This window comes from Trachypithecus francoisi, unplaced genomic scaffold, assembly GCF_009764315.1.
Source record: "Trachypithecus francoisi isolate TF-2019V2 unplaced genomic scaffold, Tfra_2.0 Lachesis_group8, whole genome shotgun sequence".
In the NCBI taxonomy this organism is placed as follows: domain Eukaryota; kingdom Metazoa; phylum Chordata; class Mammalia; order Primates; family Cercopithecidae; genus Trachypithecus; species Trachypithecus francoisi.
Genome location: NW_022681473.1, coordinates 16,953,224 through 16,961,306, shown reverse-complemented (window position 1 = coordinate 16,961,306; position 8,083 = coordinate 16,953,224).

Here is an 8,083-nt window from a genome sequence, read left to right as displayed (position 1 = left end):
TGTCTAAAAAAAAAAAAAAAAAAAAGAAAGTCTAGAGGGAAAGATAGATAGATATAAATACACACACACACACACACACACACACATATATATATATAATTATCTTTTTAAGAGACAAGGTCTCGCTGTGCCAGCCAGCCAGGATGGATTGCAGTGGCAATCATAGCTCACTGCAGCCTTGACCTCCTGGGCTCAAGTGATCCTCCCACCTCAGCCTCCCAAGCATCTAAGACAACACATGTGCACTACTATGCCCAACTAATTATTATTGCTATTTTTTATTTTTTTTGTAGAGACAGGGTCTTGCTGTGTTGCCCAGGATTTTGAACTCTTGGCCTTAAGTGATTCTCCTGCCTCAGTCTCCCAAAGTGCTAGGATTACAGGCATGAGCCACCATGCCTGGCAAATACCTTTTCTAATTGAACAAAGGTGCTATATGGCTAGGGCTGGCTCTGTCTGCACCCAGCATCATAATAGTGTCACAAAAGCTGAACATCTATTCAAGGAAGTTACAGAGTTTAGTGCCTTCAGTAGAAGGTAGGTGATCAAAGAGTATTTGTTAAATTGAACAGAAAGCCTTTTTCCTCTTCTCTATCTCTCAAAATCTTCTAATTCTTCAAGGCCTAGCCCCCATATGGATTTTAGGAGAAGTCTTCTTCCAGCTTCAATCCATTTTTCTTTCTTGGAGCTACAGCAATGCCTGGTTTATATCTCTAGAACAGCACTTTTATGGTCTGACTTATATTGGAGTTGGTCTCTGCCACTGATCTGTGAATCCCTCACAGGCAGAGTCATCTTATTCAGCTCTTTCAGTCTTGGGTGTTTAGGCAGCCCAGTGAAAATTTATTAAATGAATGTATACCCAACTCTAAATGACCCTTCAGACTCTGGCTTTTACCAGATCATGTAAAAAGATGCATCTCTGTTACCTGAAACTGAAAGTGCAATTTCAGAAATCAGTGCTAATTCAATTAGTTACATACATGTGTGTGTGACTTTAGGTATATATATGTGTATATGAATACATGCATGTGCATGTATGTATACATATAAACATATATGTTAACATCGTATATATTAATATCAGCTTTGTAGGCAGCACTGAGCCTAGTTAGATAGGTGATTCAGGCCGGGCGCGGTGGCTCACGCCTATAATCACAACACTTTGGGAGCCTGAGGTGGGTGGATCACCTGAGGTCAGGAGTTCGAGACCAGCCTGACCAACGTGGAGGAACCCCATCTCTACTAAAAATACAAAATTAGCCAGATGTGGTGTCGCATGCCTGTAATCCCAGCTACTCAGGAGGCTGAGGCAGGAGAATCGCTTGAACCCAGGGGGCGGAGGTTGTGGTGAGCCGAGATTGCGCCATTGCACTCCAGCCTGGGCAACAAGGGCGAAACTCCATCTCAAAAAAAAAAAATTAATTAATTAATTAAAATAAAAATTAAAATTAAAAAAATAGGTCATTAGCAGACAACCCTGCTGGTTGCTAACTGATGATAATATTTGAGTCTGTGCAATGCTGGGTTACAGCTGTGTGTGATGGAGTCTGCATATGGGTTGCATTGATGCAGTAGATAGTTTTTGGGTGGCCTCGTATCTGAAAATTTTAAATAAGTCTTGCTCCAGGGCTAATTTTTCTCCTTTCTTTTCAGGACGAAGATGTAGGAGAGGGGATGACCCCCATAATGGCAGGAGATCCTCCTCATTGGCCTATGTGGATCCTGAGACGGACAAATAATGTGTGATGTGGTAGTGGGAAGTAAAATGTACCCAACTATGGCCAAACTTTGGGATGTTGTTAGGAAAGACCAATGCATTTTTTTTTTTTTTTCAGACAAGAGTCTTGCTCTGTTGCCTAGGCTGGAGTGCAGTGGCTCCATCACCTCTCACTGTAACCTGCACCTCCCAGGTTCAAGTGATTCTCCTGTCTCAGCCTACTGAGTAACTGGGATTACAGGCACCTGCCACCATGCCTGGCTAATTTTTGTAGTTTTAGTAGAGATGAGGTTTCACCACGATGGCCAGGCTGGTCTTGAACTGCTGGCCTCAAGGGATCCTCCCACCTCAGCCTCCTGAGTAGCTGCAACTACAGCTGTGCACCACCATGTCTGGCTAATTTTTTATTTTTTGGTAGAGACAGGGGCCTCATCATGTTGCCCAGGCTGGTCTTAAACTCCTGAACTCCCATCTCGGCCTCCCAAAGTGGTGGGATTACAGGCATGAGCCACTGCACCTGGCCCAAGTTAATATTTTTGCCACAAAAGTAAAAACGTAATTTTATAATGTTGCTGTGGTTTGAATATTGGTGTTTCTCCAAAATTCATATGTTAGAACCTAACACCCAATGCGGCAATCTTAAGAGGTGGGGCCTTTGGGGAAGTGATTAAGTCAGGTGGGCTCTGCCCTCGTGAATGTGATTAGTGCTCTTATAAAAGCAGTTGAGGCCAGGCACGGTGGCTCATGCCTATAATCCCAGCATTTTGGGAGGCCAAGACAGGTGGATCACTTGAGGTCAGGAGTTGGGAAACCAGCCTGGCCAATGTGGTGAAACCCTGTCTCTACTAAAAATACAAAAAATTAGCCGAGTGTGGTGGCACACGCCTGTAGTCCCAGCTACTCAGGAGGCTGAGGCAGGAGAATCGCTTGAACCTGGGAAGTGGAGATTGCAATGAGCTGAGATTGCACCACTGCACTCCAGCCTGGGCAACAGAGCAAGACTCTGTTTCAAAAAAAAAAAAAGAAAAGAAAAAGAAAGTGATTGAAGGGCGCTGCCCTCCACTTCCACCATGTGAAGATGACACAAGAAGACATCATGTTTGAAGCGGAGAGTCCTCATCAGACACCACATCTGCCGGCATCTTGATCTTGGCCTTCCCAGTCCTCCAACGGTGAGTAATAAATTCGGTTGTTAATAAATTACAGTCTAATGTATTTTGCTAGAGCAACCCAAATGGACTAAGTCAAACGTTATTCACAAACAATTGCAAAAGTTCTACAGCAGTATCAATTGAGTCTAACGTGGACTCTAAGTGACGTGGTCCATTATTGAGTTTAATCCTACCAGTGTAGCTGGGTGAATCTACATGTAAGTTCTTCCATAGATGATGCCGAAAGCCTGAATTTGAGGTCTTTTTCAATGTGAAGCCTAGATTAAATGACTCTCATCTCCTCCCCTAAACCATATTAGACTTGCCTAGCAAGAAAGAGAGAACTTCATTAGGATTTGTTCATTAATGGACACTGAGGGCGTCAGGTGAAGAGGCTCTTACTGATGGAATCCAATTGCTGGGAGCGGCTGGGTGCAGTGCCTCAGGCCTGTAATCCCAGCACTTTGGGAGGCCGAGGCGGGCGGAGCACCTGAGCTCAGGAGTTTGAGACGATCCTGGCCAATATGGTGAAACCCTGTCTCTACCAAAAATACAAAAATTAGTCGGACATGGTGGCGGGCGCCTGTAATCCCAGCTACTCGGGAGGCTGAGAAATGAGAATTCTTGAATGCGAAAGGTGGAGGTTGTGGTGAGCTGAGATCGTGCCAGTGCACTCCAGCCTGGATGACACAGTGAAACTCCATCTCAAAAACAAAAAACAGAAAAATGCAAATTGCTGGGAGGGTATCTCAAATGGCACATTGGGCAAAAAAGCAGGGACAGTGCGACTGGAAGCCTTGACCATTCAAATAGGCAAATTGTGGGGATTGCTTGGGCTCCCATTGGTAGTACAAAGTAAAGAGAAAGTGTTTCAAATTTGGGCACAATTAAAAAAGCACAATTGGAAAAACAGGATTGTTCTTAGAGAGTCATTTTGGCTTTCAGACCAAGTGAGTTCTTGGGCAGCCTCCTCTTGAGTTGGATGTTACATATAGCAAATGGAATGTGCCATGGCTATAGGATAGGGTCAATGAGGGCAGTTTTCCAGCAAATCAAGTTCTTGTTTATGAACATTCTTCCTCCTTTGGATATGAAGTCATATGCTCTTCTGGGGGCCCTCTCTAAGTCATACCGGAAGAGGTGGAGACACATGGCAATCCTTGAGGTCAAGCAGATGGAGAAAAGCCCTAGGCAAGGTAGAAGTTGTGCAACTGTAATCTTTGATAGCCTCGCAATGAACTCTGATCCTGGTCTCAGACTGACCCATAATCCTCAACAAAGGGAGTAATCAAGGGGAGGGCAAGTTAAGTTTATGTTGTGGACCAGGGGTCAGCAAACTCTTTTATAAAAGGCCAGAAATAATATTTTAGGCTTTGTGGGGCATATAGTCTTGATCACAGCTGCTCAACTTTGCTGTTTTAGTACAAAACCACCACAGGCAGTAAATAAATGAGTGAGTGTGGCTGTGTCCTAATAAAATCTTATTTGCAAAAACAGGTGGCAGCACACTGGGCATGGAGGCTTGCGCCTATAATCTCAGCACTTTAGGAGGCTGAGGGGGGCAGATCGCTTGAGCCCAGGAGTTTGAGATGAGCCTGGACAACATGGCAAAACTCCGTCTCTACAAAAACAAACAAACAAAAAAAACAGATATTAGCTGGGCATGGTGGTGCACTCCTGTAGTCCCAGTTACTCAGAAGGCTTAGATGGGTGGTTCTCTTCATCCCAGGATATTGAAGCTGCAGTGAGCCAGTGATCATGCCACTGCACTCCAGCCTGGGCAACAGAATGAGACCCTGTCTGAAAAAACAAACAAACAAACAAAAGCAGATGGCAGCAGGTTTGACCCACAGGTCATAGGTTGCCAACCCTTGCTGTGTAATACCACAAGCAGAAAACTATGCATCTCCAAGAAATACCAAATCTGAAATAAGACCACAGAGCATGCAATTCCACAAAAGGGACCCCCAGATTAAGCAGTCTTAAATCTCAGATCTGACCATGTGTGTATGGTGGCCCACATTGTAATCCCAGCACTTTGAGAGGCTGAGGTGGGTGGATCACTTGAGCTCAGGAGTTTGAGACCAGCCTGGGTAACATGGAAAAACCCCGTCTCTACAAAAAATACAAAAATTAGCCTCTGTGGTGGTGTGCACCTGTAGTTCCAGCTACTTGGGAGGCTGAAGTGGGAGGATCGCTTGAGCCCAGGAGGCAGAGGTTGTAGTGAGCTGAGATCGCACCACTGCACTCCAGCCTGGGCCACAGAGCAAGACCCCATCTCAGAAAAAAAAAAAAAAAATCTCGGATCTAATAATTACAAGTTGTGAAACTGGAAAAAAGCCATAACTTCTCTCATCCTCAGGCTTTTCATTTGTAATACAAAGATGATAAGATCTACCCAGCCTACCCCAGAATGATGGCGAAGTTCAAATGGATGAATGCGCATCCACAGCACGCAGCTCTCATTACTATTGTGGAACTGCAGAAATGCCTTATGAATGAAAGACTAAAGCTCTTCATGGATGAGATGGTGCTGATTCACTATTGAATCAATAGCGCCTGCCACAGAATAAACTTTTTGACTTTATAAATGAAATACATATTTCCTTCTTTCATATCAAGGTGCCATTATTTGAACAGACCAGAGCAGTAGCAGCTGATAGCGAAGCAATTTGAAAAAAGGACACGGACTATTGAATTTCCGGAGTTTTAGCTATATTCAGGGAATATGTCTGGACCAAGGTGCCTAAATAACTTTGGGCACGCAAAGATGAGCTCCCATCAGGACATTACATGCACATTTCCAACTCCATTCAGATGTATTGGAAACGTTCCATCATTGAGGGATGTTTTCCCTCTGGCCTTTATTTCTCATCAGTAATATCCTCATTGCAAGAGAGGATATTACTGGGGCTTCCTCCAACACTATAACCTCCCATGACTGGATGCGGCCATGTGTACAAACTCCCCAGACTCATCATGCTAGCTTGTTAAGGGTTTGTCTGGTGTTTTACAGGGGCATTATTGCCAATATGTAGGTTAAAGATACCGGTGTAATGAATATTACTGATGCCAGCTGGGTGCGGTGGCTCACGCCTGTAATCCCAGCACTTTGGGAGGCCAAGGTGGGAGGATCACTTGAGTTCAGGAGTTTGAGGCCAGCCTGGCCAACATGGTGAAACTCCGTCTGTACTTAAAAAAACATAAAAGTTAGCCGGACGTGGTGGCACATGCCTGTAATCCCAGCTACTCGGGAGGCTGAGGCACAAGAATCGATTGAACCTGGGAGGTGGAGATTGCAATGAGCTGAGACCGTGCCACTGCACTCCAGCCTAGGCAACAGGGTGAGACTCTGTCTCAAAAAAAAAAAAAAAAGAATATTACTGATGCCAATGCCAATAAAAGGAAAATGAAACAAAAACCTTGGCGATCGTTGTATATTAAGTCAAACCGAATAGCCCATTTGTCTGTCTATTTGGAGGCAGCAGGAAATAGTGGAAAGAACATGTGTGTTAGAGCCAGCCAGACCTGAGTTAAAGTCATTACTAGAGCTATGGAAGAGTTACGTGGTCTTGCACAATTTACTTAACCTTAATGTTAGCATCTCAAGGTTGTTGTGAAATGAGCCAACAGTGCTTCTGAAAACCACTCTTGGGTGAGAGAGGACAAATATTCTGAGAGGTGGAGGCTGTTGCTGGCTAGGTAGTCTCCCCCAGAGGGGTCTACTATAGTGGCCTTTTTCCAGGGCTTTGCCCTCAACTCAGCACGTTTAACAGCTGCTATTACTATTATGTAACTGCAGAAACACCTTAGGAAATAAAGACTAAAGCTTTTCATGGAAGAGATGCGGCTTATTCACTACTGAATCAGTGGCACTTGCCACATATTGGCTGAGACCACTCTTGGCTGAGAATAGATAAAAATCACTCTTTTTTTCTTCTCTTTTTTTTTGAGCCGGAGTCCCTCTCTGTCACCCATGTTGTAGTGCAGTGGCGTGATCTCGGCTCACTGCAAGCTCGGCTTCCCATGCTCACGCCATTCTTCTGCCTCAGCCTCCTGAGTAACTGAGACTACAGGTGCCCACCACCACGCCCGGCTAATTTTTTTGTATTTTTGTAGAGACGGGTTTCACTGTGTTAGCCAGGATGGTCTCGATCTCCTAACCTTGTGATCTGCTTGCCTTGGCCTCCCAAAGTGCTGGGATTACAGGCATGAGCCACTGCACCTGGCCTCTCTCTCTTTTTTTTGAGACAGAATCTCAGTCTGTCACCCAGGCTAGAGTGTAGTAGCATGATCTCAGCTCGCTGTAACTTCCACCTCCTGGGTTCAAGCAATTCTCCCAAGCAGGTGGAATTACAGGTGTGCATCTACACACCTGGTTAATTTTTGTATTTTTAATAGAGACATTGTATTTTTAATTTCACCATAATGGCAGGGCTGGTCTCGAACTCCTGGCCTCAAGTGATCCACCTGCCTTGGCCTCCCAAAGTGCTGGGATTACAGGCGTGAGCCAACACGCCTGGTAATAAAAAACAATCTTGTTGGGAAGGTTCCTGGATAGTCTTGAAAGGAATGACCGAAAGACTAATGGGCCTGGGCTCACTGGCTCATGCCTGTATCCCCAGTACTTTGGGAGGCTGAGATGGCAGGATTGCTTGAGCCCAGGAGTTCAAAACCAGCCTGGGCAACATAGTGAAACCCATTTCTACTAAAAAAGTAAAAATAAAAAAAGACGAACGGGCCAGAAGAGAGGCTCTGTGTGACCATCCCAGGAAAAGGAGATAACTCTAATGACCCTATTTTTTTTTTTATTCCCTATTAACACGACCCCATACTAGCTTATAAATTAGGAATTGTCTGCCTCAAGTATAATGCAGTTGTTTTCGTTAGCAATTTGACAGTGTGGTGCACTGGTCCAGAGGGTAGGCTTTAAAATCAGACAGGCTAATTAGGCAAGTTAGGCAAGTGTTGAGCAAGTTCGTTAACTTCCCAGAGTCTCAGCTTCCTTCTTCCTGGGGGTAATAATAGAATTCCTTCTCTGCTCACTTTGTCTTTTGCTTGCCTTATGGCTTCTGCTTACTCAGGTTCTGCCTGCTCCTCATGGCAGCTCACTCATGGCCTTCAAGGTCAATCACTGAGATCTCCATTTGGTTAGAACCATTTCGGCCGGGCGTGGTGGCTCACGCCTGTAATCCCAGCACTTTGGGAGGCC